At 46.1% G+C, this 14,576-nt stretch overlaps 2 protein-coding genes across 2 annotated transcripts in view; one reads left to right on the plus strand and one right to left on the minus strand.

Moving 5' to 3' along the window:
- The window catches only part of LOC126353920 (GTP-binding protein Di-Ras1), a 1,474,116-nt gene that overhangs the window by 728,078 nt on the left and 731,462 nt on the right, over positions 1 to 14,576 (minus strand). Inside the window, exon 4 of the mRNA XM_050003161.1 lies at positions 3,976 to 4,017. The gene's annotated coding sequence lies outside the window, so the exon portion shown is untranslated. The remainder of the gene's footprint in view (positions 1 to 3,975; positions 4,018 to 14,576) is intronic.
- LOC126353919 (pancreatic triacylglycerol lipase-like) overlaps positions 1 to 14,576 on the plus strand; it is a 400,593-nt gene that overhangs the window by 112,490 nt on the left and 273,527 nt on the right. The gene's annotated exons all lie outside the window — the stretch shown is intronic.

Below are 14,576 nucleotides of genomic sequence, written 5' to 3' on the forward strand. Positions count from 1 at the left end.
TTCACACACACAAGCACAAGTACACCATGTAGGAAGAAGATCTTCCCTCTAATATCCAGGGAGCAGTTGCCCGGTATGTTATGGACCAGAAACACTGAAAACATTTCTGTCACCGTTTGTAGCGTTGCAAGCGACGTGTGAGCGACTCCCGTCTTGCACTGTAGTGAGTGAGGATCCAGGAGCCTAGGACATAGCCAGAGGCGTGTCCACAGACGCGGTGTGGAAGACGTTCGAGCACTGGCACTTGCCGATGTGACGTCATTTAAGGCGAGTGGCCTTCTTCCGAACACCGAGCTAGAGAAAATGCGCAGGCGGCCGGTAGGGCCCTAAATAATTCATCGGGGCGTGAGTTACGGGCGACGCGGCCCGCGCTGACTGGCAATTACGTGCGCCCTGGCCGCCCCGCCTCCTCTCTCCGCCCTGTTCTTGGGGCGCAGGCTGGCGGCGCACGTAATTCATTGCCCGCGGCCATACGTCAGACGGAGTGGCGCCCTGTCATAGCTCCGCGTCACGCGGCAACCGCCAACCACTGTCCTCCACAAATGGAGGGCGCCGCTGCACGTAAAAACGGCGGCGACGTGCTGCGAAAGAATGTTTCTGGCGGCACTCGGACATACGGCTGAACTGTCAGACAGATACGACACGATCAGCGGCACAGAAGTAGAATTCAGATATGTAAAACAGGAATCCGATTTCTACAAACTGTTAATTATCTACAGCAAACAGTCACACAGTGGTCTTAGTTTACCTTATTCAAAAGACACCGTTACCAGTTTCGAATTAAAACGATTCATCGTCAGACGGGAGTCACGACTTCGTCAATACATATACAGGGTGTTCATTGCAACTGGAGTCATTGAAATATCTCGAAAACTACAAATCGGACCAAGAAAATGTTCGGAGGGAGAATCTAGTGATACCGCACTCGACCCTCCACCCCACCCCGTTGCTGTGAAATCTTCAAGGGGAACTCCCGTTTTTTTATTGCAGAGTACGTTTCTAGTGCATAATCTACATCATTTTGTCTGAAGCATTTTCTTAGTTTCGCCATACATGGCTCTGTAATCGGAGGAATAAAAACAGGTGTACAATCGTAATTTACGACGTGCTACTCAATGGCCCTTGAATATCCAACGGCACGTGGGACCCCACCTCCACGCTGCGAAGGCACGACAGGTCAGTATTTCACAACGTCTAATTGGAAATTTCATTCGCAACGTTGTATGCATCCGACATATCGAATAGTGAACTTATCGACGCTCCACCGTTGCCTTATGGCGAGCTACGACGTATCATAACAGCCAGTACACTGCGACCGAAGCTCACATGTCGGTTAATATCAAGGTGTGTGATTTGAGAATGGGCGGGTCAGGTCAGCTCAAAACCAGTAACCACCTAAGCTGAATTTTACATCGATGAAACTGAAAGGGATGAAATTATATATGTACTATGTGATCAAAACAAAAGTATGTGCATTGTGCTCATGGACTTTGAACGTGGTCAGGTGATTCGGTGCAACTTCTTTCATATGTCTGTACGCGACATTTCCACACTTCCTAAACAGCCTTATGTCCACTGTTTCCGATGTGGTAGTGAAGTGGAAAGGTGAAGGGACACGTACAGCACAAAAACGTACAGGCCGATCTCGTCTGTTGGCTCACAGAGACTGCCGACAGTGGAAGAGAGTCGTAATGTGTAATAGGCAGACATCTATCCAGACCATCTCACAGGAATTCAAAACTGCATCACGATCCACTGCAAGTACTATGATAGTTAGGTGGGAGGTGAGAAAACTTGGATTTCATGGTCGAGCGGCTGCTCATAAACCACACATCACGCCGGTAAATGCCAAACGACGCCACGCTTGGTGTAAGGAGCGTTAACATTGGACGATTGAACAGTGGAAAAACGTTGTGTGGAGTGACAAATCACGGTACGCAATGTGGTGATCCGATAGCAGGGTATGGGTATGGTGAATGACCGGTGAACATCTTCCAGCGTGTGTAGTGCCAACAGTAAAATTCGGAGGCGGTGGTGTTACGGTGTGGTCGATTTTTTTTTTTTTCGTGGAGGGGGCTTGCACCCCTTGTTGTTTAACGTGGCACTATCACAGCACAGACCTACGTCAAAGTTTTAAGCATATTCTTGCTTCCCACTGTTGAGGATCAATTTACGGATGGCGATTGCATCTTTCTACACGATTGAGCACCTGTTTGTAATGCACGGCCTCTGGCGGAGTGGTTACACAACAATAAAATCACTGTAATGTACTGACCTGCACAGAGTCCTGATCTGAATCCTATAGAACACCTTTGGAATGTTTTCCAAAGCCAACTTCGTGCCAGGCCTCACCAACCTACATCGATACCTCTTCTCAGCACTCCGTGAAGAATGGGCTGCCATTCCCCAAGAAACCTTCCAACACCTGTTTGAACGTAGGCCTGCGAGAGTGGAAGCTGTCATCAAGGCTAAGGGTGGGCCAACACAATACTGAATCCAGCATTACCGATGGAGTACGCCACGAACTTTAAAGTCATTTTCTACCAGGTGTCCGAATATCCAATTTCCTCATATGCTAACTGAAGTGTCTCAGATCCGCTTGCGATATCTTCTTAAAGTGCTTTGGAAGGATGTTGAAAATTAGATGGTCTGTCAATATAAGTATATTCTCGGAAGAACAGGCGACGGAAGAAATTTGTGGGAAACACTGACAGAAAGGAGCCACAGGTTGATAGCACATGTGCTTAGACATCAAGTAATAACCGCCGTGGTACGAGAGGGTAAAAACTGTTGGGGAAGAAAGGGATTTGAATTTATCCAACAATTAATTGAGATCGTTTGTGAAGAAGTTGGCACAGGAGAGAAAGTTGTGGTGCGCCGCATCAAGCCAGTAAGAGAGGGGTTAACTAAAAAAACAAAAAGTCAATAGTACATTACGACGCACTCGTTTTTTGAGTAAAAGCGTTATCCCGAGTTTTATTTGAACTGCTGTGCAGCCAACGGGTGTTGACACTTATTAGTTTTTGACAAAAGAGGCCCAGAAAAACAATTTTTAGGCAATTCCCACAATGTGTTGGCATCATCTTCAGCAATTCAATATATTTTTGTAATCTGTTAATTAATGTTTCTATCAAAGTTGCACATAATATTTTATTAGTGACTAGTTTTGAACGTTTTCGTTCATTCTCAAATGTTTGAAAATTTCAAATATTGTGGTTTATTAATAACACTGTATTTTCTAATGCGGGTAATGGTTTGAGAATGAACGAAAATGTTTGAAACTAGTCAATATTAAAAATATTAAACGCACCTTTGATAGAAAACTGAATAAATTAGAAATAAACTTTGGTCGTACGCTTCCAGGAAATTTAAATTAGGGCAGTTCTTTCAGTGAATCGTTTTTCTATGATAATTCGTTTTCTTGTATGTGATATACGAGAAAATCAGCCGCTGAAATGCAGGAATTAGACACGAGCGCAGCTTGTGTTGCTGAGAACGTCTTCCCGACATAAGATCCGCCTATTCGCACGCTCAGTGCAAGACATTTCGTAAAGATTCTTTCGTACGAGAGTATACGTTTTGATTTCCGCGGTCCGAATTACTTCCATCTGCGAACTTAGAAGTTTTCGTCTCCTGACCGGAAATGTGTGTTTGCTCCTAGTTCCAGTAGCTAATTTCTTTGTGTTGGGTGTTATGCATAGTTCGTAAAACTGTTTATCCATACGTGAAAGGAGCATTAAATTCCAGACGGGAAAAATGTGAATGGGAGGAGATTAATAAAGTGGGCTATAATGTCAAGTGTTCGATTAACTGTTAAAACTGTTTCTGCTCAGGCATGTTTTTTACTATTACCCACAAAGTTCTCCGACGTCGTTGATGAACAGATACCACTTGCAGTGTAAATGATAAGCAAGCAAAAATGTTGAGTTCTGAACACTCAAGGAAACAATTAGAAGATGGAACGTGTCGACTTACCCAAATGTTGCTCTGCTGATCTCTAAACCCCGGTTGATGGATCTGAAACCATGAAACGAAAAGCAATCAGGAAAGTTTAAAAAAAAAATAATTCAAAAGTGTGCGTGCAGCATAGTTTCAGGGAAAGGAGTGACAACTCTGTAGGCCAGTTTCTGGGAGTCACTAAGATGTGTAACATAGAGTAGGTTAGGTTAGGTTAGTGTTTTTTAACGTCCCGTCGACAACGAGGTCATTAGAGGCGGAGCACAAGCTCGGGTTAGGGAAGGATGGGGAAGGAAATCGGCCGTGCCCTTTCAAAGGAACCACCGACGGCATTTGCCTGAAACGATTTAGGGAAATCACGGAAAACCTAAATCAGGATGGCTGGGGACGGGATTGAACCGTCGTCCTCCCGAATGTGCTCACCCCTGCGCCACCTCGCTCGGTGTTAACATAGAGTATCTACAGAATATATACGGAACTGAGAATAAAATAATCAGTAGAGAGCAACAAGACACAGCATCAGACTAGTCATATACCGTGAAAAAAAATCCTCACTATGTAAAATACAGAACAGACACAACTTCCTGTTACACAGCGTCAGTCCACATTTTCGTTTGCACCACGCTCCTCGGTCCGTCTGGTTAATACCTGTAAAGAATAAATAAATAAAAGTATTGATATTTTACTAATATCCGACTGTCGAAACTATTTCATTTATTATGTTTTGGAGTGTGATGTATAATCTTGATCGCTGAAGTGAATAAAAGTTATTGGTGAATTTTAGCACTGAATAGCATAGTAGGGAAATAATTTACAGTATAATTTTACGTCTGCCCACAGGCAATGTGTTCAATAAAATTATCTATTTGTTGTCTGCTAATAACGTTTTCATAGCCGGCCGCGGTGGCCGTGCGATTCTGGCGCTGCAGTCCGGAACCGTTGGACTGCTACGGTCGCAGGTTCGAATCCTGCCTCGGGCATGGATGTGTGTGATGTCCTTAGGTTAGTTAGGTTTAAGTAGTTCTAAGTTCTAGGGGACTTATGACCTAAGATGTTGAGTCCCATAGTGCTCAGAGCCATTTGAACCATTTTTGAACGTTTTAATAAATAATGGGCAGAGTAACTGTAAGAAATGAGCAACTGAAGTTACGTCCATGTAACGTGCTAACACTGGAAGTAATACTAAGAATAAGTGGTGTTGCATGAGAACAAATGTCAGCAACGCGTAGTGCCGATGACGACATTGACAGATGGGTTGGAGAGTACTACGTGCCTAACCACTTGGACACGTGTTGTTACTGATTTTTCGTGGGGATCAATGGGTTCAGGTAGATAGGACACCAAACAGCAGTGAGGTTGACTGAATGATTGATTAGAAAGCCGACATGCCGGATGAGATGGAAGCATTACCTGGCCAACGATGTTACCAGCATCACTGTCACCGCGCGAGGTGGCGCAATGATTAGCACACTGGACTCGCATTGGGGAGAACTGACTTAGGTTATCCGTGATTTACCTAAATCGCTCCAGGAAAATGGCTGAATGGTTCCTTTGAAAGGGCATGGGCGATTTCCTTTCCCATCCTTCCCTAATCTGAGGTTGTATTCGGTCTCTAATGACCGCATTGTCGACAGGATGTTAAACACTAACCTCCTCTTCCTCCTCCTCCTCAGCATCACGGTCTCATAGGACATCTTCGTCCACGAGGAACCCATACGATGTAGACTTTGTCATGTCTCACGGTTTCTTTTAGCGAATGAGCTTAGGTGTACATGTGTTCCTTGATGTTACTTTACTGTGTTCGAATTAATTTCAGGCTTATCATTCATCAGCACGAATTTTATTCATCCTAAATACTGCCAGTGTTAGCGATATATTTAATTTATTGATTTATTTAACCTGGCAAAATTCCTAACCAGGCATTCAACATATTTTGTATTATTTACACTGTTGCGTAAAACTAAGGACGAAAGTAACTTTCGTATGATGTCTCACTACCAAGTAACACAATTCGATGAAACTTGGACAATACATAGACGCACCTGCTACAATATAGTACGGAAGGTAATTGAAAGACATGCATAGTAAGATGAAGAGAAATCACACTTTTACTTAAAGACGATAATTACACTAAAGTCACTGTGATTTATGATAGTCTCCTGGACATTGCAACACGCGGGACATGGCTCTTAATAGGGTGTGTGATCACGGGCTACAATGCATACACTGCAAGGTGCTCCCACGCTGACCACAAGCTTAGTTCTTGTGAAAGGGCGTTCCATTCCTTCACCAGCGCGGTTAGTGCATGTGTCGTGCTGTAAAACGTCTACCCAACGTATTCCGCTCTTGCTCGAAGGGATTAAAGTCGAGAGAACGGGCAAGCCAGTCCATTCACTTCACTTTCCTAGAGCTCCTCCACATCTCTAATTCGACGCAGTCGCCTACTGTCAGAGCCGGAGCCGTGGGGAAGGAGTACAGCGTCACAATAACGGTGGCCAGTGGGCGCACAGTGTTAAAAGATTTGGAGGTCAGTACGCCCACGCAACATTATGCCTGCTCACACCGTAATACCTGGACTACCAAACCGACCATCACTGAAAACAATTCTACTGGTAGTCTTAATCCATTAAGACAATGTTCCTTGGTGCGTAACGTGTTTGCTCTCTCCCCGTATGAGAGTACGTCCAGTCTTATCGTCATTGATCGCTTTGGTTGTCCAGGTGTTGGGTGGCATAATGTTGCTTGAGGGTGCTAACCTCTAAATATTTCAACATGGTACACTCCTTACTCCTTTTCCATGTTCGTCATTTCTGGGATACCCTGATTTTATTTTTGTGGATGACAATGCGCTACGGCGGCGAACAGTGCAGGTGGAGGAACATTAGGAACGAGAGAGATATTCGGGGAATGGACTGCTGTTCCCGTTCCGCCGACTTTGATGCCTACGAGCATGTGTACGATGCGTTGGGGAATGGAACGTCCTACCACAAGAACTCCTAACTAAGATTCTGGCTAGCATGGGAGAGAGTTGCAGAGACTGCACTGCCGTGATCACACACCCTATTAAGAGACACGCATCGTAGCCACTCGGTCTAGGGCACCTTGTCACGGATCGCGTGGCTTCCGTCGTTGGAGGTTCGAGTCTTCCCTCGGGAATGGGTGGGTGTGTTGTCATTAGCGTAATTAGTTTAAGTTAGATTAAGTAGTGTGTAAGCATAGGGACCGATGACCTCAGCAGTTTGGTCCCATAGGAACATACCACGAATTTCCAGAATTTTCCCTTTTAAGAACCGCGTCCCTCCTTTTCTAATGTCCAAGAGACCATCAAAAAAATGGTTCAAATGGCTCTGAGCACTATGGGACTTAACATCTATGGTCATCAGTCCCCTAGAACTTAGAACTACTTAAACCTAACTAACCTAAGGACATCACACAAGAGACCATCATTTTCCACGGTGACTCCAAATGTAGTTATTGCCTTCGAATAAAAGTGTCACTGCTGTTCGTCTCATGGGGTAATTCTTTCAGTTATCTTCTATACTGCGGCAGTTCTATCTCTGTACGGTCCAGGTTTCATCGTGCTACTTGACAATGGCGATCACTCCTAAGTTAGCAGACGTAAAAGTTTTCTGGGTATTGTAGAGCGTCATAATGTATAAAACTATGGCTGCTGGAGAAAAACCAACATTTCGGCCACGGTTGCAGCGGCCTTCTTCTGGGTCTAATGGTACATTCTAGCTATGCAGTGTCCTTGATATTTTGTTGTTACTATTCACTGCGGCCGCCCGGGGTGGCCGAGCGGTTCTAGGCGCTACAGTCTGGAACCGCGCGATCGCTACTGTCGCAGGTTCGAATCCTGCCTTCGGCATGGATGTGTGTGATGTACTTAGGTTATTTAGGTTTCAGTAGTTTTAAGTTCTAGGGGACTGATGACCTCAGACGTTAAGTTCCATAGTGCTCAGAGCCATTTGAACCATTTTGTTCACTGCGCATGCCATTACGTCATAATTTTAAAAAGATAGTCTCATCGGTCACTTAAGGAAGGAAAAAATGGTTCAAATGGCTCTGAGCACTATGCGACTTAACATGTGTGGTCGTCAGTCGCCTAGAACTTAGAACTAATTAAACCTAACTAACCTAAGGACATCACACACATCCATGCCCGAGGCAGGATTCGAACCTGCGACCGTAGCAGTCGCGCGGTTCCGGACTGAGCGCCTACAACCGCGAGACCACCGCGGCCGGCACTTAAGGAAGAAGGAGAGGGAATTTTGTTTTAATAGGTTATTTCGGTGGAGGGAGAACGTAACCTCTGCTTTCTATTGGCTCTTGTGTCATGTGCCATGATTGGTGGTCACCATCGAATGAGAAGTTTGCCGCTGTTTACCAGCTGCTGGACGTCGGCCGCACGGCGGCAGCTACTCGCCGGTAGTGCTCGTGCCTCGTGTTGGCAGTGTGCTCTGTTGGGCTCTGATTGTGGCAGCCAAGATGGGGCAATCCTGAGTCCAGCCTCCCCGTTCATGTTATTAGGGTGTTTAAGTATTTCGACGGCGTCTCTGATTTTGCGTTTCGTCATAACCGGCTGCTTGGCCAACACAGGCTTCGCTGAATTTTATTCCTTTTCCGCAGTCCTGCTGATGTTCTGCCACTGCAGATTTGTTGTATTGCCCTAGACGAATATAGCGCTCGTGTTCCCGAATGCGCTTTGCTATTGTCCTACCAGTCTCGACGATGTATGCCTCTCCACATTAGCATTCCACCTTGTTAACACCTCCAGTGTGTAGTGCATCCAGCTTGTCATTAGTGGAGCCTAGCAAGTCCTGGATCCTACAACCACTATAGAAGACAGGCTGCACCCCTACGCGGCGAAGGTGTTTGCCTTTCCAGTCTGTAACATTTTTCACGTAAGGTAAGCGCACTGTTGGCTGCAGTTCGTCTATTTTTTGTTTATCTTTCTTATTTGTGTTCGTCGACAAAGCTGTGTGGATCATCTTATGGCTGTAACCATTGGCTAGAGACGTTGTGCGCACCCTTCAAGCTCAGGTGTAATGTTTTGAGCATCACTTAGGCGCTGCACACGGATTGCCAAAGAACAGATGACGGATTGCCAAAGAACAGATGACAGAGTTCTTCTGCGCTGGGTTGTGGTACGACAGGGCGTGCAGATAACTGTCTGTATGTGTAGGTTTGCGATGTACTCTGTGCCCCAGTGTGCCCTCCGTTCTCCTATATACTTCGACGTCTATAAACGGAATTGCACCATTCTTCTCTACTTCGAGCGCGAATTGTATCTTCCAGTGCATGTTGTTCAAATATTGGTAAAACTTGTGTAGCTCCGTTTCACCACGAGGCCATGTAGCGAACGTGTCGTCCACGTATCTGAACCAGCAACGTCCGCCTAAGCAATTATACTCCAAAGCTACTTTCGACGTTAAGTTTTGCACACCGGTGTACGTTACCATAAGCGTGTTGTTCTACAGAATGAAATTTTCACTCTGCAGCGGAGTGTGAGCTCATATGAAACTTCTTGGCAGATTAGAACTGCCTACTGGCCCGAGACTCGAACTCGGGAACTTTGCATTTTGTGGGCAAGTGCACGACCAACTGAGCTACCCAAGGGCGACACACGACCCGTCCCCATAGCTTTACTTCCGGCATTACCTCGTTTCCTACCTTCGAGTAGCTCTCCTGCGAACCTTGCAAAACTAACACTTCTGAAAGAAATGATATTGCGCAGACATGGCTTAGCCACAGCCTGTCGGTTGCTAACAGAATGAAATTTTCGCTCTCCATCGGAGTGTGTGCTTATAACTTTCTGGCAGCTCTTAGAGCACTTGCCCGCGATAGGCAAAGATCCCGAGTTCGACTTTCGGTCCGGCACACAGCTTTTATGTGCCGGGAAGTTTCATATCAGTGCACAATTCACTGCAGAGTGAAAATTTAATTCTAGAAACATACCTCAGACTGTGGCTAAGCCAGATCTCCGTAATATCTTTTCTTCCATAAGTGCTAGTTCTTCAAGGTTTGCAGGAGAGCTTCTGTGAAGTGTGGAAGGTAAGAGACGAGGTACTCTGTCGAAAGTAAATCTGTGAAGACGGGTCGTGACTCGTTCTTGGGTAACTCAGTTGGTAGGGTACTTTCCCGCGAGAGACAAAGGTCCAGAGTTCGAGTCTCACTCCGGCACACAGTTTTAAACTGACGTGAAGTTTCATGTTGTACTACAGTTAGAAATTAAAATTTACAGTATCACACACAAAATAAATAAAAACACACAGTTTATAGTTGTTTATCACAAGCTCAACAATAAAAGGATATTCCGGCAAGGTAGGTTTTAATTATGAGCGCTGGCAGAAATGGGCATGAGATGAGAGAAAGAGATGGAAGGGGGAGAGAGAAAGAGACGGAAGGGGGAGAGAGAAGAGATGAAAGGGAGTGAGAGAAAGAGAGAGAGAGAGAGAGAAAGCAGCGTGGTAACATAGTGACTATGAGGCAAGAGAGTTATAGAGAAAGAAGCGCTATTGGGGGAAGACAGCAGCATTGGCTGCACAATTTGACAAAAGAGAAAACTGGTCATGTACGTTAATCTTTGTGGAAACGTTCTGAGAGTGATCAAAGGAAGTACTTCACCATCTTGTTAGAACATGAACAAACAGGACATGTGACAAGTAAAGTTGGGTATCTGTGTGCGCGTCACACGTTCACGTTGGAGTAAAACAGTAATATAACAAAAGATCTGGCAACTGTTCGCCAAAGCTAAATCGGATGCATATGCAGATGGAGTTTCGTTGCTATTGCGGTAGTTAATGGAATGCAGATTGATTTGAATCGAGTGCGTCCGTTTTGCCGGGGGCTGAAGTGTGTATTGCGTTCGCCGGATAGGCAGTGTGGGTTTGTATTTCTGGTTTCCCTGTCCGTGAAGCTGTTATCGAGCGGTTGGCGTGTCTGACTGACTTTCCTCTTACGCGAGCACCTCTGGGAACAAAATCGTCTACGCTGGAAGCTCTTGCGAATGATAGTCGGTTTCAGTCTTTGCAGCGTCGAAGCTCGAACACATCGTAATACTGATCCGTCAAACAGTGGTTTTGAGCAGATCGCAGGAGCCGCGATGAAGCAAATGACGAGGACGGCGGGGAAAAGACGGCTGTTGGTGGTGCAACGCGTTGTGTCAGCGGTATGTACCGGCACAGTATGTACACGGAACTGAGGAGTCGCGCTGACGAAGCTGCAGGCACGAACTGCAAACAGGTCGTCGCCCATGGCTGCGGTACGTTACGCAACGCCGCCGTTGCCCTGGTGGTGTCAGCTGTAATATAGTCAGCACTATATCAACAAGGCGCTGAAGCTTCTGGGTCTTCCTGCAGTGCACTACACGCCTTCGAAACAATAATTAGTATCTCCTAGGAAACAGTACTATTATCATTGTAAAATATATTATAACTTCTGAAAGTCTTGGTTTCAGTGTCAGACCCCACAAATTACGTGGAATTATTGGAAAGGATGAAGCAAAATTTAAACGTCCCGTCAACTACGAAGTCAATACAGACGGAGCAAAATCTCGAAGTATCCAAGGATGGGTAAGGAAATTGATCATGCCCTCTACAAAGAAATCATCCAGGCATTTGCCTGGAGTGATTTAGGGAAATAAGAAAAAACACAAATTTTGATGGCCGGACGGTGTTTGAACCAACGTACTCTGGAATGCGGGTCCTGCTTGTTAACCACTGCGCCACGTCGCGCAGGAAGGTGTTAGAGGGACGTCCACTAATTAGTGAGGTGTTTTCTTTAAAACTTGGACCCCCTCCACCCCTTGGTGGGGTATGGTGAGATGTGGTCGGATCTTCACCCTCCCCCACGTGAGGTTTACATCCAATTCTGGTAAAAGCAAGTAAAATGAATCGTTTATTTGTTTTAAACATTCATTAAAGTTAATAGAACTAGGTTTTACATATAAAGTGTATTAAACGGTGTTTTTAACATGTAATTAAAAATACTATATTTTAATCGAACCATCCCTGAGTACTACTCGCATGGACAGAACAGAGGCGGACGGACAAAAAAGCTCCACAGAAATTGTGCTAACCATTTTGACGGATCATACACACTAAATTTAACTGAAATTTTATTACTTTGCAAGCGAAACACGACTTATTTGTATCTTCCACTGAATCATATGATTACGTAGTTTCCAGTCTCTTGATTAGCATGATCACAAAGAGAATTCTTGTCTGTTTAGCATCCCTCCACAAACGTTTAAATTCTTGCTCGCATACGTGCTTTGATTTGTCGGTACGCCACTTAGCATACTGTGCGTATTGTAAAAGTTCTGGTACAAATTCGTGTTGGAAACAATAACACCAACTTTATATGCGTTGCAGAATACCGCTAATGACTCTCTGACGTGTGATTTCGACCAGCGGGGCAGAGAACCACCCAAATGAAATCTAACACTTGGGAGGCAGTTGTTTGAAATATGGGAATCTTGGGCATGCACAAGTGTGAAGCATCGGTTCAGTTCACAGAAGCCGTAAAGAGTGGGGGCACTTTAATATTTTCTATGCTCGGAATTAATTACGTAACACAAAATGTTACAATTAGTTCAAGAATTAAAACATTGACCTCAGATTTTCAATTACTCCCCCCCCCCCCCCCTCGCTCACTAAACTACATTTCGTCAAATTTTCCTGACAACTCCCTCCCCCCTCCCCGTCTATTTTGAGTTTACGTAAGCAATGAACGTCGCTTTAACTTCGAATAACAATTGCAGTAGTACCTACTGAGAGTACTACAGTCTATCTTAAAGATAAATGACTAGTTCTGAATATACGAAATATAAGGATGTGTGCCTGACGAAAAAAAGAAGAAGACGTCACATTTTATTACATTATAGACGACTCAGGCTGGGTTCAGTCATATTATGGCAGTGAATAAGAGTAACAGTGCGGGAGGGTACGAAGCGGCACGATCGTATGGGCTCAGTGTTAGGTAAATCAAATAAAGAGACAAAAAAAGAAAAAGATAGGAAGAAAAACTGGTACACCTGCCTAGTATCGTGTACGGCCCCCGCGAGCATGCAGAACCACCGCAACACGACGTAGCATGGACTCAACTAATGTCTGAAGTAGTGCTGGAGGGAACTGACGCCATGAATCCTGCAGGGCTGTACATAAATCCATAAGAGTACGAGCGGGTGGAGATTTCTTCTGAACAGCACGTTGCAAGGCATCCCAGATTTGGTCAATAATGTTCATGTCTGAGGAGGTCGTGGCCAGTGGAACTCAGAGGAGTGTTCCTGGAGCCACTCTGTAGCAATTCTGGACGTGTGAGGTATAGCATTGTCCTACTGGAATTGTCCAAGTCCGTCGGAATGCACGATGGACATGAATGGATGAAATGATAATTAAATCAAGACCCTAAGCTGTCTGCAGACGTTGATATACATCAACGGGGACAGTTGAAAATGTGTGCCTCGACCGGGACTCGAACCCGGGATCTCCTGGTTGCATGGCAGACGCTCTATCCATCTGAGCCATCAAGGGCACAGAGGATAGTGGGACTGCAGGGATTTATCCCTTGCACGCTCCCCGTGAGACCCACATTCCCAACTTAATGGTTAAAATGGCTCTGAGCACTATGGGGCTTAACATCTAAGGTCATCAGTCCCCTAGAACTTAGAACTACTTAAACCTAACTAACCTAAGGACATCACACACATCCATGCCCGAGGCAGGATTCGAACCTGCGACCGTGGCGGTCGCGCGGTTCCAGACTGAATCACCTAGAGCCGCTCGGCCACCCCGGCCGTCCCCAACTTAATGTCCACGCACTACATTCGTAGTGCCCCTGCCCATTACACTCATTACTCGCGGCAGACAATCTTACCGAGTCCCGTAAGAGTTCAGGCAATGCGTGTGCATCCAGCACAGAAGACATGTCCGTAAGAACATGGATATACACTTCTGGAAATGGAAAAAAGAACACATTGACACCGGTGTGTCAGACCCACCAATACTTGCTCCGGACACTGCGACAGGGCTGTACAAGCAATGATCACACGCACGGCACAGCGGACACACCAGGAACCGCGGTATTGGCCGTCGAATGGCGCTAATGCGCAGCATTTGTGCACCGCCGCCGTCGGTGTCAGCAAGTTTGCCGTGGCATACGGAGCTCCATCGCAGTCTTTAACACTGGTAGCATGCCGCGACAGTGTGGACGTGAACCGTATGGGCAGTTGACGGACTTTGAGCAAGGGCGTATAGTGGGCATGCGGGAGGCCGGGTGGACGTACCGCCGAATTGCTCAACACGTGGGGCGTGAGGTCTCCAAAGTACATCGATGTTGTCGCCAGTGGTCGGCGGAAGGTGCACGTGCCCGTCGACCTGGGACCGGGCCGCAGCGACGCACGGATGCACGCCAAGACCGTAGGATCCTACGCAGTGCCGTAGGGGACCGCACCGCCACATCCCAGCAAATTAGGGACACTGTTGCTCCTGGGGTATCGGCGAGGACCAATCGCAACCGTCTCCATGAAGCTGGGCCACGGTCCCGCACACCGTTAGGCCGTCTTCCGCTCACGCCCCAACATCGTGCAGCCCGCCTCCAGTGGTGTCGCGACAGCC

Source organism: Schistocerca gregaria, chromosome 3 (genome assembly GCF_023897955.1).
Source record: "Schistocerca gregaria isolate iqSchGreg1 chromosome 3, iqSchGreg1.2, whole genome shotgun sequence".
NCBI classification, from domain to species: domain Eukaryota; kingdom Metazoa; phylum Arthropoda; class Insecta; order Orthoptera; family Acrididae; genus Schistocerca; species Schistocerca gregaria.